Raw genomic sequence first — 21240 nt, 5'->3', positions numbered from 1 at the left:
TCTCAGAACAGGACCTGATGCATATGGTATGTGCTCAATAAATGTTAGCTGTCGGGGGCCAGCCCCGTGGCAGAGTGGTTAAGTTTGTGCGCTCTGCTTCGGTGGCCCAGGATTTCACCAGTTGGGATCCTGGGGGCAGACATGGCACTGCTGGGCAGGCCACGCTGAGGCGGTGTCCCACATGCCACAACTAGAAAGACCCACAACTAAAAATACACAACTATGTACTGGGGGGCTTTGGAGAAAAAGGAAAAATAAAATCTTAAAAAAAAACCCTGTTAGCTATTGGGATCACTCCTTCAAGCCTTATCTTGGTTGTTAGTCCCTGCTTTAAGCCTTCTCCAACCCTTCAAGCCGTAAGTTAGGCCCCCGCCATGGATGTTTCTGCAACACCTTCCCACTTATGCCTAAGGTGGCACTCATCATACTTGTTAACATTCCTGCCCTCTGCATCGCCTCCCACTTCCCCCTTCTATAATTTCTTTATTTACTTTTGGATCTACAGCGTCTAGTGCAATGTTTAGCACATAATGGGCACTCAATAAATATTTAGTAAATAGACCAACTATTATTATTATATTTTTATTATTATTTTAGTTGATGTTCACCCAAGAGTCAGGAAGCTGGTTTAAAAGGGCAACTTTGAGTTTGCAATAGAGCTCCAGCTGGGACATACAGCTCTTTTGTGCAATCTATAAAAACATCCCTCTAAGTGAATACACTGAGAAACAAGATTCATCCCTTCCAGGTGGGTGATCTTCAGAGCTGATGTGACCTAACGCCTAGGCGCCCAGTTTGACCAGTCCAGCTCTGGCTGAACTTCAGCCTCCACTCCCCGCCCTCAGACAGGGGCCAAACTGGAGATTTCAGATGCCTCATAGCACAACCATGCTATCTCTGAACAGAACATCTCATTCTAGAAAGAGTGTTTCTCCAGCCCCATTTTATAGCAACCTCATAGTCTGAAACATTGCACTCTGATAATAGAAGAAAAACAAACACTATAGAGGTTGGCCCTGGGTAAAATCATAAAGTACGTTAAATTTATTTCCAGCACCCTCCCTTTCCTCTTCCTGGCATAGCTTCAAACCAGTTTGACAAATATTATTGTGTGTCTACCATTTGTAAGTCTCTATGCCAGATGTGTGTGATATAAACACTTTGCTCACGGTCTAGTGAGGAAGACAGACATATATACAACCAACTCTAATTGAAGCCAGACTCTGTGAAGTGCTAATAATAATAGCTAACATTGATTATTTATTATGTGCCAGGCACTGTAATTTTTATATGCATTGTCTCGTGTAATCTTTATGACAAACCTATGATATAGGTTTCTGCGTCTTACAGTTGTGGAGGGAAGTCACTTGACCAGAGGGAGTAATAGGCAGAGGGAGAATTTAGACGCATATAGTTAGGGTGCAAAGCCTGGGTTCCTAAAGGATAAGTTCTTCTACCTCCCTAAGAGCTACAATAGAAGTCTAAAGAAAATGCCATGAGAAACAGACTAGGGAGTGATAATTTCTGGGAAAACTCTAAAGGATAGGACACTTCTATTGGACCTAGAACGATGAGTAGAGTCTGGTGCCCACAACAAGCCCCTTTCAAGTCTCAGCAGTGCTTAAAGAACTTTTCTCTTTCTTTTACCAAAACTACAGCCTAGATGTAAGAGTAAAAAGCTCTTTTACATTTTCCAAGTTCCAAGCAAGGAACCTATTTACATGTCCATCCTGGAGATTTGAAGGCAGAAGTCCAAAGTTTAGCCTGGACTATGAGGTTGGGATTACCAGTCATGTCACTGAATAAACCTTTCCAAAGTAATCAGCCTTAATCATGATGATTTCCATCTCCTGCATGGTAATTAGGCACATGTGGTAAACAGTTTGACGGCGATTGGTTTTGCGGTTTTGCCAAACCACATTTTAAGAGTATTTTCTCCCTGTTTGCTTCTGCACTCTCTGTAACCAGTGATTGTGCCCAAGGGCGTTAGCATTTAATCCCACCTGTCACTGGTTGAGTAGTGCTGGGTTCAGCTTGTGCAGAGTGAAGGTGAGGCCCAGGGAAAATTATATAGGGTCTGTTCCTCGTGAGCTCCGTTCCCTGAAACCGTTTGGAGGGAGGTCAAAATTGAGGGCAGCACTTGTAAAGAATCATCAAACCTCTTGATGGTTTGGTGGAAGTGCAGCAGAGTGGAGGCACTAGCTTTGTCTTGGTGAATGTGCGTGTGTATTCTAAGGCAGTTTTTCTCAAACTTTCACATGTATGTGCATCATTGGGGATCTGGTTAAAATGCAGATTCTGATCCAGAAGCTCTGGGGTAAGGCCTGAGATTCTGCATTTCTAACAAGCTCCCAGGTGATGGTAATGCTCCCCCTTCATAGACCGCACTTCGACTAGCAATGTTATAGGGTCACTGCATGCCTTAGTCTCAGGGCTTATTTTGGTACCAAATGACCAATCCCTCCCTTCCCCAGTGTCACCCCCACCCCTCTCATAAGCTACCACTTTGAGTCACTGATCAAACTATGTTATTGCAGAATGATAGGAAGCCTAGTTCATATATTCATTCACTCGTTCGTTCCTGCGGTAAATATATGTCTTAGAACAGGAAATTGAGGCCCCCAATTTTCCATACAAGAAACAAGTCTGAATCTTTATCAACACAAAATACTGTTACACAAAAAGTGTCCTATATTGGATTTCCTAAACATCTCCCACCTTTTCTCCATAGCTCCAAGCTTCCCTAAACTGCTTTCATTCCCTGCCTCCAACCTGAGAAGTACTGGACCAGAACATTTGGCTGCCTCTAGAACCCTGTGCTGGGTGTTTGGAGTGCCAGGGAGCAGGAGGGAGCAGGGACTCAAGGCCTTGAGACTGGGAGCAGTGTGCCTGGGGCATTGTCTCTACTCTGCAGAACTGAGGTGGTAATAATCCCAGGCGAAAGGAGGAAAGTGGGTGCAGAGAGGACCGATGGAATTTCTTTAGGTTTGGAAAGTTGAGGGAATTATGAAGATTAAAGAAGTTGTTGGAGAAAAGAAGGCAGGGGAGAGTTTGCCTAGCATGCTTACATCCTGCAGTTTTTGTGCTAGAATATCAAAATACTTTAGAGACCTAGGAACAATGGCAGTGTACGCCCTACATGAAGAGGTGTTTCCTTGATTTGTACAAAGGATGTGGACAATTCCTTTATGTCTGTGAGGGTGTAAGTAATATGGCACATGGCCATTAAAGAAAACATGAAAATATAGATTAGAGAAGAGAAGAAAAGCAATCACTTGTGACAATATTTTGGTGTATTTCCTTGCAGTTCCTTTTACTATGCGGGGGTTGTTTCTCTCTTTTAGCATTTACTTGACTAGGACCTTGAAAAATTATAAGACAGCATTGTAATCATTAGGCTGTATATACAATTTTAAAAATAGGAAATAGAGACATTTGTTTCTATTTCCAATAAGCATCTTTGTGCATGAAGTTTTTCCATATGTAGAGTTGCCTGCTGAGGATAGAGTCCCAGAAGTAGAATTACTAGATTAAAACTTGTAAATGTTTTTAAAAGTTCTTGATTCGTGTTGCCAAGTTGCTTTCCCTAGGGTGGACCCTTCATTCTCCCACAAGCAATTCCTGTTTTGCTGCTTCCCTGACAACTTCGGTGTTTTTTTCCTAAAAAAATGATCTTATCTGCTTTTATGTTGTTTTAGTTTCTATTTCTTTAATTACCAGTAAATTCGACATTTTTTACATAATGTGCCTCTTCTTTTGTATACTGTCTATTTACATCCTTTGCTGGTTTATTAATTATCTGGATTTTATGTTTTTAAATTAATTTTTGTGAGCTCTTCATAAAATAAGGGTATTCAAGTTTTTCTGTCATATTCATAACAGTTTTCTGAATCTTCTCTTAGTACTTTTATACCGAGACCAAAACTATACACAGATCCAATACATTTTTATCTGTGGTGTTATAGTTTTCAAACTAGTTTGATATTGCATTTTTATTGTCTCTTTAACCCATGATAATATATTTTTTAAGTTCGAAATGATTATTTTTGTTTAAACAATTAATTTTTCATTTTATTTCACAATGGTTAGAGAATATGGTTTTATAATTTCTGAGGTTTCTTTGTACCTAAGCATGTAGAGAATTTTTATAAATCCTTGAGCACTTGTTAATAGATATATTCTGTTTTTAAGATAAAATTGTATATTAATAAATCTATCCAGTCATTTCAATTATACAGTAATCCCTCTCCAATCATAATTTTCTTCTGTGTGAAATTATAATATACGTGCATTTACTTTTGTATACTTTTATTGATACCTCTGGGAATTTCAGTTGATGTGAATCATGTTTATTGTGAAAAAATGAAAAGAGGTGCATGATGGAGAATTGGGAATGTAAAAGAAAGGGCTCCCTCCCTCCCTTCTCTGTCTCTTTTCTCTTTCTTTCTCTCTCTCCCTCTCCATCATTTATTTTTCTTTATATTTGCAAACATTTTCCTCACATTGTGCTCCACATCACTGATTCAGTTTTTCTTAATTATCTCCAATATAAACTTTCATTCAGCTGCAATGTTTTTGGCTTCCATGAAATCTTTCATCTTAGTCTGTTCTCTTCTCATAGCAACATCCTCTTGTACCCAACTGAAAAATAAACAGGAGAAATTTCCTTCTCTTTCCTGAATCACATGTATTTTCGAGGCAAGCTTTGCCTCCATTGTTCTTTCTACTTTATTGTGAAATTTATTTAATCTAAGGCCTTATCCTTGAAAGAAAGGAGATTCCTTTTGTATGTGTGTACAAATGAATGTATGTGTTTTTCACCTTATTCTAAAAAGAATTTAAGTAAGCATTAGGGGAGATTTATCATAGTCCAATGTTGGAGATGGCTGGAATGCTCTTGGCTCTCTCACATTTCGTTTGGATCCTGTAAGAATGCAATCACCAAATCCTAGATCCCCTTCTATGTATGAGAAGACATCTCAATCCTCTAGCAGAAAAAGCTCACTCAGATCCAGGAAAGAAGGCAAAAGTCCTGTTGCCATGTAAGTCATGTTTCAGAGGATAGAGAGGCTAGGGCTGTCAGAATTCCATTGTCCAGAGGCATAAAGGCCTTCAGGAAGGACCCTTCTCTGCACTCATTTTCTTGATTTTGCCCCTTCCCCAGTGAGAGCACACCTCTGTTGAACTGGGGAGTGAGCTCCTGCTCCACTGCTCAGCGCCTTTCCTGAGTAATGCCTTTTGATGGAGGTCAGTTCTAGGGTCTCTGTATATTCATGGTAGACACATGGCTGCAAGTTCACAGAGGCGAAAACAAACACACAAACAAAACAAAGCAAGACAAAAAAACAAACCTGGGGCTTCCCAAAAAGTTTCCCTTGCCCTTCCCATCACACTCTACTACTCTTCTCCCATATTGTGCTTTTGTTGGTTCCAAGTTAATGGGTGTTGGGAGGGCCAACTAAGACCTCTGCTTACTTGCCCCTGGTCAAGCTGCCTTGTCTCAGAAGAGGAGATGCTGGATATTAGTGCCATTTTTAATTCTAATGCATTAGCATTTCACTGGGGAAAAAACACTCATTTCTTTTAGGGTACAGATGTACATTTTCACAAGAATGTGAGAGAGTGTGGCAAAGTATTTTCGCTTATGCTATCCTCATACTCAGTGGTCATAAGACTTGGCTTTGTGAGGTCACTCTGGCAGCAATTTAGGGAATGAACCAAGAAGTTGGTGAGCAGTGCAGGGAGACTAGTATTGAGCTTCTGCAATATGTGAGAGATAGGCTTCCCATAGTTGAGAGATGATGGGGATCTGCCCTAAGGTGTTGACACAGGGGTGGGGGACAAGAGGTTGGATAGGAGGGGCTGGATTTAGACAATATCTCTGAGGCAGAGTCTGAGCTAGAGGGCTAGGTGGTTTGTTGGGAGGAAAGGAGAGGGAGATGTCAAGACTTATCCTCAAGTTTAGATTTGGATGATTGGGTCAACAAATGTTTATAAGTAAGGCTGGGAATGGGGGAGGGAGAGTAGCTTTGGCAGGGGAGGAGGGAGATAACAAGTTCATTCTGGCATATGCTAAATAGGAGATGTTTGTAAGACATCAAGGCAGAGATTCAGTCAGCCCTCTGTATCTGTGGATTCCACATCCACGGTTTCAACCACCCACCAATCGAAAGGCCTCCTATGGTTGTATCTGTACTGAATATATACAGACCTTTTTTTATTGTAGTTATTCCCTAAACAATACAATATAACAACTATTTACATAGCATTGACGTTATCTTAGATGTTACAAGTAATCTAGAGATGATTTAAAGTATATGGGAAGATGTGCAATAAGTTATATGTAAATACTATGCCATTTTATATAAGGTACTTGAACATCCGTGGATTTTGGTATCTGCAGGGGGTCGTGGAATCAATCTCTCACGGATACTTCGGGATGACTGTATTCTGTTTACTGCTGGAAATTTAGGTCTAGGGCTTGGAGAGGTCTGACCAAAATTGAGAGATAATGGGAGGTGGAGTTGGAGCATGCACTCAGTGGTTGAAAGTATGGGCATGAATAAGTCACCCTGGAAAGTCTAGAGAATGAGTTTTAGAAGAGGATGAACAATGGGACCTACAGAAACACCAACATTAATAAAAGAATGGGAAGAGAAAGGATTTAAGAAAAGATATTCAGAAAAAATGCCTAGAAAGGTAGGAGAAAGCCAACGAAAGAGTCTGAACCTGGTAGCCAATGCAGAGAGTGTTTTGAGAACGAAGTTTCAAAAAGAAGTGCCAAAGCTGCAGAATAGGCAACAAGGAGAAAGATAAGAGCCAGCAGAAGGGAGATGGACTCACTCGTTCAACAAAAATTTATTGAGCAAAGAGTATGTGTCAAGCACTATTCAAGGCACTGAGGATACAGCAAGAAACAACAAAATCTTTAACCTCATGGGGCTTATGTTCTTGATGGAGGGGTTAGGAGAGACAGACAATAAGCAAAAAAATAAGTAAAATGTTTGGTATATTATGTGATGATTAGTACTAAGGAGAAAATTAAAGCAGGGAAGGGGGAGAAGTGTTGGGAGATTACAATTTTAGATAGGATGATAAGATAGCAGGTGATTTTGAAGAAAGACCTTAAAGAAGTGAAGTCAAGTTATATGGCTATCTCCAGGAAGAACGTTCCAGGCAGATGGGCCAGCAAGTACAAAGTCCTGAAGAGAAATTAGGTGTTTAAGGAACAGCAAAGAAGCCAGTGTGGCTGGGTTGGAGAGAGAAAGAAGGTGACAGCTGAGAGGTGGGTTTGGCCTAAACAGACCATCTGGGGCCTTGCCGACCATTGTTTAGTCTTTGGCTTTTACTTACAGTGAAATGGGAAACCACTGTGGGATTTGAGGAGAGGAGTGACTTGATCCAATTCACATTTTAATTGGATCGCTCTGGCTGATGTGTAGAAAATTGACCAAAATGGGGCAAGGGTAGATGGAGAGAGACCAGTTAGGAGAATACTGCGATAATACACATGAGAGAGGATTGTGTCCGGTTCTAGGTGGTAGCAGTAGAAGTGGTGAGAAGTGATAGGATTTTGGATCTTTTTTGAAAATAGAGCCAATAGTATTTCTTCATTGAATCTGGGTGGGAAACAGAGAGAAGAAAGCTTGACACCAAGGTTTGGGGCTGTCCAAGAAACTGGAAGGATAGAGTTGCCTTTCCTAGGGAAAGACCATAGGAGGAACAGGTTTGAGTGGAAAGGTCAGGATCTCAGTTTTGGATATTTAAGTTTGAGATGCCTATTTGATAAGAAATGCCTATTTGACATGGAGATTTTGAATTAAGCAGATGGATGTACAAGTCTGGAGTTCAGAGGAGAAGACTGGGCTGGAGATACAAATTTGGGTCATCAGGTAGTGTTTAAACTCAGTGAGACTGGATTTAAATGCAATGAGACAGGATGAGATCACCAAGAGAGTGAGTGTAGATGGAAAGAGGTTTCAAGTACCAAGCCTTGGGATGCTTCAACTTTAAAGGTTGGGGACAAGAAAAGAAGCCATCCAAGAAGACTGAGAAAAAGTGTGTGTGGGGGTGTGTGTGTGTGTGTTGGCGTGAGGAGAGGGGGATAAACTAGGAGAGTATGGTGTCCTGGGAGCCAAGTAAAGAAAGTGTTTCAAGAGCAGGAAGTGGCCAGCTCAGTCTAATACTGCTCATGGGACAAATAAGGTGAAACTGAGAATTGATCACTGCATTCAGCACAGTGGAGGTGGATGGTGATCTTGATGAGAGCACGTTTGGTGGAGTGCTGGGAGCAAAATTCTTACTGGAGTTGTTCCTGTTGCTTTGCTTCTCACTTCTTTCCCATCCCTCTCTTCCCTCCCCAAACTAAGGAGGAATCAGTGACATCTGAAGAACATGTCTGAATGTGAGGGAGGCATGTTTCCTCAAAGGAAATTCAAAGTCCTGGTAGAGGAAGAAGGGGAAATGGACTTTGGCAGACAATACAGCAAATGTTCACTTCAGCTAGAAATAGCCTGTCTCTGTCCTGTGTGTCCTATTTACAGCCTCTACCCATCAGCTATCTGTAAAGTCTTTTAGGAATGGCAACTTTTTTTGTTAAAGGTATGCTTTTTTGTTGGTGAGGAAGATTTGCCCTGAGCTAACATCTGTTGCCAATCTTCCTCTTTTTTTTTTCTCTCCCCAAAGCCCCAGTACATAGCTGTATATCCTAGTTGTAAGTCATTCTAGTTCTTCTGTGTGGGATGCCTGCCACAGCATAGTTTGATGAGCAGTGTGTAGGTCTGCGCCTAGGATCCAAACCAGCAAACCCCAGGCCACCAAAGTGTAGCGTGCGAACTTAATGGGGCTGGCCCTGGGAATGGAAACTTTTATGTGAAGGTGTGTAACCTCTTGGTGTTGACAGACTATCCAGATTGCAAATATTTTCTGTGAAAGAAAAGCCAGAGGCCCTACAGGGCAGGAACTGTGGTTTTCTACATATGTGTCTTTCTCAGTGAGCTCATTCCAGGATTCAGATTGTGAAGACAGCCCAAACCCCAGACCCCTACCTACTGTTGCCCTTCCCAGAACTGCCTTATGGTTTCAGAGGGTATATCTGTTTACAAAACCCAATCATTTGGAGGACTTTGCATTTTAAGGGAGGATTAGGGCAAGGTAGGAGTAGGAAAATCACAATTCAAATGTGGTCCATGTATCTCTGCATTCAGCATTTTAAAAAGACTCTAAATGTTAGTACTGAAAGGGAGTTGAGCATTCTTAAATCTCTTCATTAAAATGAAATTGATTACATTTACTATCCTTTAAAATCACACAAATAATGTAAGTTTATTACAAAAAATTTGGAATGTAAGAACAAATAAGAAAATAAAAATTCTCTGTAAGCTCACCGCTCATAACTCTTTTCATGTAACTTCCCAGTCTTGTTCTCTTCTTTGTCGTACTATTTATTGTTTATTATTATTTGTTCTCTAAAAATTTTTGGTTGTGTTATGCATACTGATTGCAATCTTCTATTTTACTTTACAGTTTATCATGACAATTGAGTGGCTTTTACCATATGATTTTAATGACTGCATATAATATTCTATCATTTGACATATACCATATATTTATTTAACCATTTCCTTTTGTAGAACATTTAGGAAATTTCCAAATATTTTACTATTATACATAACTGCTTGTGGACCTATTTTAGTTCATGTTTTTGAAGATTTCTTTAGGATAAATTCTTAAAAGCAGAATTTCCAAATTGCTCTCCAAATTACAGCAATATATGAGTGACACAAACACTGAAGTCCTGAGTTGAGAAGGAGTGTGCCCAAGTTGCACGTGTGGTTGGTAGCTGAGTGTGTTTTGGAGTTCAGCTCCCCTGCCTTTTGAAAGAGCCCTTTCATGATACCATGCTTCCTGTTACCTTTCAGTCTTTTGTTAGTGATGTCCTATAGGACTCCTTGGGCCTTGATGACATATCATTTTTTCCTGCAAACTCTGTGGCTCCCACTCATGCAGAGCTAGTCCTCTAATTCGTCTGTGGGCATGAACTCTGAACAACTGGAGATACCTTTTTTCATGAGAGGAGATGGTACTCCTCAGATACCTTTCTCCATTAGGTCTGTAAATATTTTCCCATTAGTCAGGAGCCACTACCCTTTGGACATTCCCTCATACACCTGAAGCATTCTGGAAGTTTCTCTGACTTCTTTTTAACTTTACTGGTGTAGGGGAGGAAGACATTTCCTCTACTTAATATGGGTTCGTCTGGCTGGAGAATGAATTAAATTCACATGAGACAGAATAGCAAGAGAAAATTACACAAAGCTTTATGAGGACCATGGCCCGGGGCCTCTCTTCCCAAAGGAAGAAAGTGCACCGAAGAAGTGGGGTACACAGAGTGGTTATATACTCCCAAACAGGGTGTTTCACATATGATTGAAATGTCCCTCCCACAATAGTCACAAGATTGCCCTGTCGGCACAGCACTTGATGGACACAGTAGGTAGTGGGTCTGCTATCTCGGAGGGCATAGCAGGAGGCAAGTCTACTGTCTTGAGCTGGGTGGTCACAGGTGAGCGCAGCAATCAGTTCCTAGCCTAAGGAAAGATGCTTAATCCTTAAAGAAATGCCAATGTTGGGAGGGGGAGGGAAGTCAGTTACAGGAGGTAAACAAATGCAGATTTAAGTCCTTGCCTTCTCCTTTGATTAAGAGTTTCTAGAGACAAGGTCATCTCCCCTTTTTCCTGGTAGAGAGGGAGATATCTTTACAGATGGAGAGTTCCTTTACAATGTAAATGTCTCTTACAAAGAGTAAGTAAATTCTAATTTTCAGTTGCTTTCCTGTCTGCAAAGAAACCAGCCTCAAATAATCCTCATGCCAGAGACATATCTTGGGGTGGCCAAATCCAGGTCCTCACACTGGTTATAGATTTTCTCCCCCAAATCCTACTCTACAGTAGTACTTCTTTATAGGAAGGCCATCTTTCAATGGATTCCAGTGATTGAGTCTCCATCCTACCCCATTTGTGGTTCACTTTGACTCACCCCAACTCATCCAACCAGGCTGGCAGAAACACAGCAAGGCCTACACATTAAAGCAGGTTGTACTGATGGCTCTTCCATAACTCAGAAACTTTTTTAAAGGCAAAGGCAATTTGGCCAATTCTTAACTTATAATACCTTCCCCAATTTTACAAATATATTTATTAAGTTGAACCATTTGAGGACAGTTTTGTAGGTCAAAAACTGTCAGGTATTGGCAATTTCCTATGATTTGTCCTAATACGTAAAATGATCCTAGGTGTCAAGAATACGCTATAGAAAATATCCCAGTTTATCCCCAAAATAGATTCTGGAAACTCTCTCATGACTCTTAAACACCCAACCAGGGCTGTATTTCTCACAAACCAAAAGGCAAAGTTGTTTTTGTTCTTTTTTTTTAATGTTCATTGTTGTTGAAGATGTGGGGAGATTAATATTCCCAGATTGTTGGCCAGAATGCAATGGGTAAACTTTTCTAGAGGGACATGTTTGGCTGTAATTATTCAAAGTCTTAAAAAGGTGCACACTCTGACCCAGCACATCTACTATGAGAACTTACCCTAAGGAAAGCAGCCTGAGTATGTGCATAGATGTACCTAGTAGGATATTTATTAGAGCATTGTGAACAACTGGAAAAACCTAAAGTAATGTATATCCATATGTAAAACAAGAATCAAATGATGCTGTAAAAGAATTTCCAAGGACAAGAGAAAAAAGCCTTGTTAAGAGAAAAGCAAGTTATAAAGTTGAATAATCAAGACCCATTTTGTTAACAAAATTTAATAAATGTAGGCATTAAATATACATAGGAAGAAGACTGACAAGATATACAGTGAAATATTGAAACGGGTGATCAAGAGAGTGGATTTTATTTTCCTCTTTTATACTTTTCTGCATTTTCCAAATTTTTAAAAGTAAGCATATAATATTTTTGCAATCATAAAAAATAATTAATGCCATGTAGAAAATTCTGTCATGGAAAAACTTTAATGTTAAATGGAAAGTAACTAATTGACTAGTAAAAAAATTAAGCAGCTCTAGAAGGAATATGTGAAATACAGTAAATTGCCTGTGAACCTTCTTTTTAAATAAAATTTGGATATTTTTCCACAAATCTACAAATCTAAGATGTCTCCTTGCTTTCTGAGAGCCAATGCTGTAACAAAATATCCATGAAGAGCCTAGAAAAAATAAATTCTAAACAAAGAAATACACCTACAGTTGAAATAACAAAATAAGTGAAAATAAGAATGAAAGTGGGATGAGGAAATTATCTTGGATTAAAAAACTTGTGTTTGCAAAACTGAAGACTTAAAGTATTAACATAGTAAGATCTGCAGCCGTTCTCCTTTGTCTGCCTTGTAAATGAAGTTTCCCAGCACAGAACAACAGCTCCCTCTGCTAGGGGACCTGAGGAAATCAAATAACCAACCGTCTCAGAGCAGAACAGACCTTGATAACCACCTAGGTCAGTGGCTCCTGGATTTTTTTTTGATGGATTCGCAGGATTTTTCTTTTTAAAAAATCAATATTAATTTTTACCGAAATGACACATGCATATAATTAAAATTCAAGTTTAATAAGTCATAACCAAGAACTGTAGTTGCCTGTTCCATCACTTTCTGCCCTCCCCCCATCCTTACGTCCTCTTCTCCAGAGTAGCCGCTTTTAATCTTTCTAGAATTTCTTTTGGTATTTATGCTTACGCTGCTAATTTAGATGTTATCTGTTGCTTTCCTATTGTGGTAGCTGAATACTTTGTCTTCTTGCATTCCCCCAGGGTCTCCCCCCCAACACCATCCCTAGACAGTCATGCTTTGCCTAATGACTGGGATATATTCTGAGAAATGCATCATTAGGTGATTTCATCGTTGTGCAAACATCATAGAGTGTACTTACATAAATCTCGATGGTATAGCCTGCTATACACCTAGGCTATATGGTACTGATCTTGTGGGATCACTGTCGTTTATGTGGTCCATCATTGACTGAAACATTGTTACGTGGCTCATGACTGTATAGTGATATCACAATTTTTGGTTAAATCACTATCCAATGTTTACCTTTGCATGTCTAGGTAAATATAATTTGTGCCTTAGATTTCCTTTTCTGTATGACTTTTTACTTTTACTGGCATTAATAAGGCCTCATTTCTTCATCTGCTTAATTTTCTATGTCTCCATTAGTCATTCTTTTTTGCAAACCTTTCAAGATAATTTCCTACATAGTAATCTTTTCTTGTTTGTCCCTCTTTTCTTGTTTGTTCTTTTTTAAAACCTCCTTTCTGGATCTGTTGTCCTATTCCAGTCCAGGCTGGTTGCTCTCCTGGCCTGCTTCATAGTTATCTTCCTGGGCTTCCCTTGACCTTTCTCCTGAGTTGATCCTCAGGTTGTACTGCATCTCTTCCTCTTTCTGTGTTCACTACCTTATTTGGGGGAGCACATCCTTCAGTAAGCTCCCGAGAATAGGCGCATTGGAGGAAAAATGTGGAAGCTTTCGTATCTTTTAGAATTTTGAAGTCTGATGCTATTCTTGTTCCCAACTATTTTTATATCATTTATTCTTCCCACCCCACCCTCTGTTCCCAGGAAGCACTTAGGATATTTTCTTTATCCATTATGTACTAAAAATTTATCATGATGTACTTTGGGCATTCATCATCCATTGTGTTGGGCATTCAGCCCCTCCCACCTGGCAACTCAAATATTTCAGTTCTGGGAAATTTTCTCGTTAGGTTTCTTTGATAATTTCCATGCCATAGTTTTCTCTGTTCTGTCTTTCTGGAATGCCTATTAGTCAGATGTTGTCTCTCTTATATTAATTTTAATTTCTTTTTTTTTTTCCATATTCTTTGATAGCTGGCTCTACCATCTAGGATGTTTCCTCAATTTTATCTTTCAACTCATTTGTTAAAATTTCTTATTTCAGTTATTATAGTTTAAATTTCTAAAAGCTTGTTTTTATTTTCTGACGGTTTCTTTAATCAAAACTGTACACTCTTTTGGTCTCATAGATGTAATATTTTCTCATCTCTCTGAGGAGAGTAATTGAAGTTTTTTGTCTCCTCTTTTTTTCTTGTTTGTTTTCATTTCTGTCTTTCATGTTGAAGACTTTTTCACATATTTTTATTCTCTTCACACAATTCTATCAGGTTGATATTGCTATTATCCTCATTGTGTAGTTAATGGGTCTTAGACAGTGTATCACTATTTTATTTTTCTTACCGTGGATATCTGAGAAAATTATTATGGACAAGCCAAATCCACAGTCCAACTTCTTGATTAAGTTGGATTCTCTATTGAATCCTTAAAGTCTCTTCTTACCCTCTTATACTTTACCTCCTCCAACCCCCAGGACGGTTGTCTTATTAGGTAGCTCTATTAGAAAGATCTGATCTCTTTAAAGTTTAATTGAAATATTTCTCCTTCCCGTGTCTTCCCTCCACCATTAGCACTAGTTTTGCCCTCTGGGCCATAGAGATGGACCAAATCTAAATCCCCTTCCATAGGATAGTTCCTCAGATATTTGAAATAATATTGTCATGACTCCTCCATGCCTGCCATTCCCCAGCCTAAGAGGCCTAGAATCTCCTACTGTATTTCACTCTTTTTGTCAAGCTCCAGTTGGCTAACATTTTTGGAATGCTTTGGATCAGCTCCTTGCTGTCAAGGTCTCACTTTTAAGTGTGGTGTCTGTAACTTAATACAGAGTCCAGATACACTTTGAAAGACTGAGCCTTTTACTAATGTGTCCTGCAACTGGTTTAGTTTTAACCTGGGAAGTTTCATGTGCTCTAACATCTTTTCCTAGCAGATGATAGTTTAATAAGTTTCTCACAAATTTTAATTTCTAGGACTCTGGCCTGCTTACTTCTTACTTCACTTTTTTATTAGGGTTATGGGTGTGTTGTCCTTTTCGTTGGTTGCTGCTTTTACTTCTTAGAATCTCTTTTTCAAGGCCAGTTAGTTGCACTTGACCTTAGATATTAACCCCAAATGAAGATGCTAAGGTGATATTGAAAAATGGAAAGATCTTCTTAAAGTAAAGTATATAAATAAAAACTATCGTATGCATATTTGAAAAGGAAAATACAAATAAACGGGAGCTTTCCAGGTACCATGTTAAGCACTTTGTACACATTACCTCATTGGACCTTTACAACAATTTCATGAGATGAGAACTACTGCCATTCCCATTTTAGAAGTGAGGAACTGAGGCCAGAGGTATGATGCAGACCTAGAAATGCTAGACTCAAGGCTGAGAGTGCTGTTACCTAGAGAAATGAAGCTCACACATTACATTTTGTGCTAATTATAGCTGATATTGTTGAATGGAATTATATAATCTACTGAGGTGGACTGCAGCTTACTCTCCTTTACCAGAGCATGCCAAACATAAAAACCTTTTATTTGATAGGTCAAGGTGATGACATTGACATTTTGAACATTAATTTTTATGGTTTTTTCAGATCAGGGATTAGGTCTTATTCATATTTGTATATCCAGTACCAAGCACATTCCAGGCAGTCGAATGTGATTCAAATCAGTGCAAGCATGAGTATATTCCTGGGTACATAACAAATGAATGAATGAGTGAAATTATAAAACAGCAATGACTATTTAACTTTTTAGGTCTATTAAAGATTTTAGACCTATTTGCCCCTACACAAAATCCTCAATAAACTGCTTTTCTTTATGAGCTCATATGTTTGTTCTGTGTAATTTTTTTCCTTCCTCATTGTCAGTGTTCCGAATGGAACATCCATAGACATGAGATGTGCCTGAAGTTCTCTGCAGATGGGAGAGAGTAAAAGGAAGTTGCCCTGAGTGGTTCAGATCGTTGTGTCTGAGAGAGAGAAATAAACTCATGTTTGATCTGGCCCATGACTGTATTCAAGGGCTTTGATCCAAGGTGTGAGGTCCTGCTGCAGGGGAACCTGGGAGTACGTTCTTGGTCCATGGCCAAGTCATTGGAGAAAGTCTGTCTGAATGAGCACCAGGGAGACACCTGAAACTGAATTCAGATCCTACATGAAAGGAGTGGACTGAAACCAGTAAAGGGAATCAGCCACCTACCAATTTGGTCAATGTTTGTGGTCAGGCTCTAGCCCTAGGGTGGAAATGAAATGAAAACCAGGACCTGAGTAGGCAACAGACTATTACACATTCTGGGATGGATTTAGCTAAGGAAGTTTGCCCAGATTCTCTCGGAGGGGAGGTTACATTCCTTCCAGGACACTGACCCCAGGCATGGGAGCAATCATGGGTTTTCAGGTGAGAGAGCATCTCTCTCACTAGGGTGAAGAAGTTCCTAATATAATCCAGGAATTAGGGGGGATTGATCCTCAGGAGACAAACCTATCATGTCTTCACCAGAGCAGAGCAAAGCTGGACAGGGGCAAACAGAGGGGGACAAACTGCTAATGGAAGTTCTTTGAGTATGAGCTCCTTTCTCTTCTTTGGACCTCTGCCTTCCAGTTTTTAATGTCGCTCTCAAAAATGTCACTGCTCTGAAGTGAAGAAAATACTACAGAGATATTGCAGTGCCATGAAGTGCCATGAAGGCACTCATTTGCAGTGATCCATAAAGGACTTACACTGTGCCAGGCCCTATTCTAATTGCTTGACTTTCACTACCTCATTTAGCCCTACAACAACCCTTTTTGCCCCCATCAAGATATAGAGCATTTCATTCACCACAAAAAGTTTCCTCATAATTCAATACATATTTATTTACTTTTTGGTTGATTTATTGAATGAAGAACTGAAAATCACTTTATGGGTGGTACATTTTCTTTTTGCATCACATTGGAAGTGAAATGTTGACAAACTGCGTGGGTGGATATATCCAGAATAAGGAAGGATCCAGAGACCATGTCATATAAGGAACATGTGTCAAAGGAGGTAGTGACATGAATGTGACTGGTACCAATATGGTAGTTCCAAGAAAAAATTAAAAAATTTCTCCTGGTCTATCAGGAAGTTTAGCCAAAGTATTTTCAGAGTCTATCCAATACTGGAGGAAAGGGTTGTTATAGGGCCATTTGGGGAAGTCCTGGGTCTCAGGACAGATGGAGATGAGCAGGGAGGATGTGAAGCAGGAAGAGAGGGAGAATTTTCCCCATTGCCTTAGTGACTCCATCCTGCATTAGTTCATCTCAGCTCTTCTGTTTGTTTATTTTTTTTCTCCAGTCTTTCCTTTTTTTTTTTTTTTTTAATCTATTTCTGAATTGATTCTCTAAAAGCTCTAAGGCTGCTTTTTTAGCTCCTGGTCCTTGGATAACAAATCCTGTTGGTTTCAGGATTCTTGGACAATAGTGGGGATGGAGCAGTGGAGGCATAGGCAACATGTAGGATAAAAAGACATACAGGTTGGGCAAATTCACTTGCTCTTTAGCCTCAGCTTTCACATATCTGCAATGGGATTCTGTATGTGTGTATGTGCGTCCTCTGTGTCCTATAGAGTTTCTCTGAGGATCAAAAAAGACATAAATCCATTTGCAAACTCTTGTTGAGACTATCAAAATGTAAAGTCTTATGAGTATCACTATTGCTATTGTGACACTGCCATTTACTGGACCTCGTTTAATCTAGAAGTTCCCATTTGTGTTATGGGTTATTACTGTGTTGAAGCCTTAAATGAAAACTTTATCCATGATTTCCAAAAGGTCATCCACCCTAGAGTCACATGAGAACAGAAAGCAAATCTTGTTTGTCAATTAGTTTCAAGTATTGTCAACTTCAAATGGAGGCCTCTGGGGTCCTTGGCTGGCATATCAAGGGGACATTTCAAAGGAAAGAGGCTAAATCTTGAACTCAGAGCAAATGTGCACTCTTTTCTTTGCTATTCCCTTTTTACAAAGGAAAACAAACCTACCTTTTTGGGTGCATGTGAGTGTATATGTATCAGCTTGTTCTAATTCTTTTTTCCCAGGCCTTCCTTTGCTTGTCCCATTTTAAAGATAGAATAATCTAACACCCTAGTTTTTATATTATCTTCTATTTTAGGACTTTCACAGTATCCCTAGAAATTTTGCCTCAGTAGCATTACACTGTCTCTATTTCAAAAGTAGGCATAAAAACCCAATATTTGTTTACATTCTTTCTGGCATTTTGATGGTAGGCAGTGTGCAACTTAAAAGGTCATATAAGTTTTGGCCTCCAGAACTTCCACTTCCCGGATCCACCAAGGTCTTGGGGTGACTGGGGAGTAAAGCCAGAAACTCAGGAAAAATATCTGCGTTTGTGTTTAGGGCAAATCACATGGCAAAAAGGAAAAAAATATTTGTGGTTGCCTTGGGAACTCAGCTTCTAGATATTACTGACTATAGAAAGGAGGAACAGATGTGGAGATGGGACAAGTAATAGAACAGCAGGAGGCCCTGGGAACAGAGGTGGAAGGAGGTAGAAGATCTATGTAAAAATACAGGTTCCTCATCAAACGTTTTCTTTTTGTTGTTCCTGATTGCTGTATCCTGCCTTCCTGAGGGAGGAATGTGGTAGGATGCTTTATAGAACCAAATGGTTTTCTTTTTTTTGGTAGGAAAGATCAAGGTAGCGATTTGAACATTTGCCAGATTGTCCATAAAACAGGATGTCAAAGAGAAGAGACACTGAAGCCAGGAAATCCACTTTTTGTATTCCTAAATCTTTCTTGGAACAACCCATCATGTGTGACATCTAAAGATATAGCACCAGCTGCTCATGAATACAAGTTCCTTAGAATATACAGACTTCATGGGAGCACAAAAATGTCTTATGTGGCTTGCTGCCAGCATTTCCAGCAATGGTTCTCACTGGCAGCTCTTTGCAGTGGCTGACCTCAGAGATGTGGGGACTCCTATGAGCTCTGACGTCTCGTGTAGAGAGTGGGGCTAACTGCAGGATGTGAAGGCCTGGAAAAAGATTCTGGCTTTGCTCCCCAGTCACCCCAAGACCTTGGTGGATCCGGGAAGTGGAAGTTCTGGAGGCCAAAACTTATATGGCCTTTTAAGTTGCACACTGCATCTGACTTGCTGTTCTCCCAGAAAACATTCGATCTTTCCCAGAACACTCACGGCCTGTTGGAAAGCACCCTTAAGCCTCAGTGCTCCTTCCCCTGGAGCTGGCAATGAAGAAGGAGGAGAGAGAGTTACTTGTTGGGAGAGGAAGTAAAGCTGGAGGCCAGGGTCAGGGTAGGATTCAAGCATCAGGGTCTGCAAAGCTCCAAGCCTCTCACCACTCCATTCCATCAGGCCAAGACTATGATGAGGTGTGTTTCAGGGAGGTTAAGCATAAAAGAGTGTGTATGTGTGAGACACAAGAAACAAGGACTGGGTTCGGTTACCTGAGGTGATAGGGGTTGACAGCCCATATGGAAAAGTCAGGAAACACAGGTAACAGGCTTTACTGCTGCATATCAACTGGAGTGGGAGCCCCTTTGATGAGGGCCTAGTGCCAGCTCACATGACTGGACAGCCACTGTTAAAGTCATCCCTCTGATCACTCTTCCATTGTCAAAACTCAGCTCTTGTCTGACTCTGTACTCTGTCTGCATCTGCTGATGCAGTGGCTGGCCAACTCCCCTCTGTTGTTACAAATTGCATTCAAGAGGGTCTCTTGTTCCAGGTCAACTCCATTAGTCTCCCCAAAAAAGAGGGCACAGCAGAATGTTCAAACATTTGGATGAACTACCCTTCCAATCCTAGTTCTGCCTCTTACTAACTGTACAACTTCAGGCAGGTGACGACTTCTCTGAGTGTCGGTTTTCTCACCTGTACAATGTGAATAATATTAGTACTTACTTTAAAGTTTTGTTATGAGGATAGCAGCCTATGAGGCAGAAACCACCTGTGGCAACTTTTCTCAGAAGATTACCATGTAGACTGGCCACACTTAGCTAAAGGAAGTGGGTAGACGGCTGGTGGGCGGCAGGGGATGGGGGGGTGGGGAATGGAAGAGAGAAGAGTTAAATGAGTGTCGGTTCTTCCTAATAATTAAAAGCATAGAATTCCCAGAGTCAGGCTTGTGTTCAAATTCCAGCTTTGCACTTAATATCTGTGTTACCATTACTAAACTTTCTGACCCCCAATTTCCTCAAGTGCAAAATGGGCTAACGACATCTAGTGTTTTGAGGATTTCATGAATAATTCATGTAAAGTGCTTAGCACAGTGCCTCCTACCCAGCAAGCACATAACAAATAATGAGTAGGATGATTGTGAGGATGACAGGAGTTTTTTCTTGGCCAACAGTCCTGCGATGCTGCTCTTTTCATGTGAGGAGGCAGGAAAGAGGCAAGGGTGGGTACTTGGTAAAACTGGGTGCTCGTGAAGTAGATGTGCTGAGGGCCTCATTTCTGAGCCTCTTTTGTACCTCCTGACCCCATATGTCTTCCTGCCCTGCTGCGCAGTGCCTGGATGCTGCCTAAAGCCTTTTGCTCCCAACTCCCAAGGGGTAACGGTTTGCTGCTCTCCTTCCTATCCTGCCTGTAAACTCCTGTTCTTTCTGTTCAGCTTTGCCACAGCCAGGTTTGGGGAACTCAGTCCATCTCAACAATTCACTCTAGTGTGCAAAGGACTACGTAAGTCCCTTCCACTTTTAAGGCCACCAGGGGTATTTCTTCTTTAACTCTTCTAAATTGGAAATTAGCAGAGTGAGAAACAATGGAGGATGGAGGGTACTTTGAGCTCAAGGACTTCCACATTGCCCTGAAAGCACCTGAGAGACAAGCCTGGAGGCGGGGGCAGGATCAGCAAGGGTGGAAGAAAGTGTGGGTTTCCCCAGCCTCCCTATTGCATCTGCCTTCTTTGCCTGAGAAAGTGAACCCTGATTCTAGAACCTGAGGCTAATGTTGCTCCCCAAGGAAGAGGGCAACTCAAGACTGGTTCCCACGAAGCTAAGCTCAGTCCTAGATTCTGGCTCCCTATGCTCGCTGTCAGCAGAAAAATCTGGCTCCTAAACCACCAAAGGCAGTGAGGAAAAGTATCAGCAAATGCTGAAGTGCCAGGAATCTTCTCATTCACCCTAGACTTCTATCATGAGAAAAAGAAGAACCCTGGAAACTTGAGAAATTTAAAAATTTTTCAACACCATTTCAAATATAAAAAGCCTCTGGTTACTTGGTATTGCACGTTGGCATATTTGATTTTATGTATTGATTACAAATGAAATTATGGCCTCGTGAGCTCTAATCATCATTAGCATAATCATCGAGTTTACGGTTCATAT

At 40.4% G+C, this 21240-nt stretch overlaps 1 protein-coding gene across 10 annotated transcripts in view; it reads left to right on the top strand.

Moving 5' to 3' along the window:
* ENTPD1 (ectonucleoside triphosphate diphosphohydrolase 1) overlaps nt 1-21240 on the top strand; it is a 126040-nt gene that overhangs the window by 31477 nt on the left and 73323 nt on the right. The window lies entirely within an intron of this gene.

This window comes from Equus caballus, chromosome 1 (genome assembly GCF_041296265.1).
Source record: "Equus caballus isolate H_3958 breed thoroughbred chromosome 1, TB-T2T, whole genome shotgun sequence".
Taxonomy (NCBI): domain Eukaryota; kingdom Metazoa; phylum Chordata; class Mammalia; order Perissodactyla; family Equidae; genus Equus; species Equus caballus.
The sequence above is the reverse complement of the archived record's forward strand: the minus strand, read 5'-3'. Positions and strand labels throughout refer to the sequence as shown.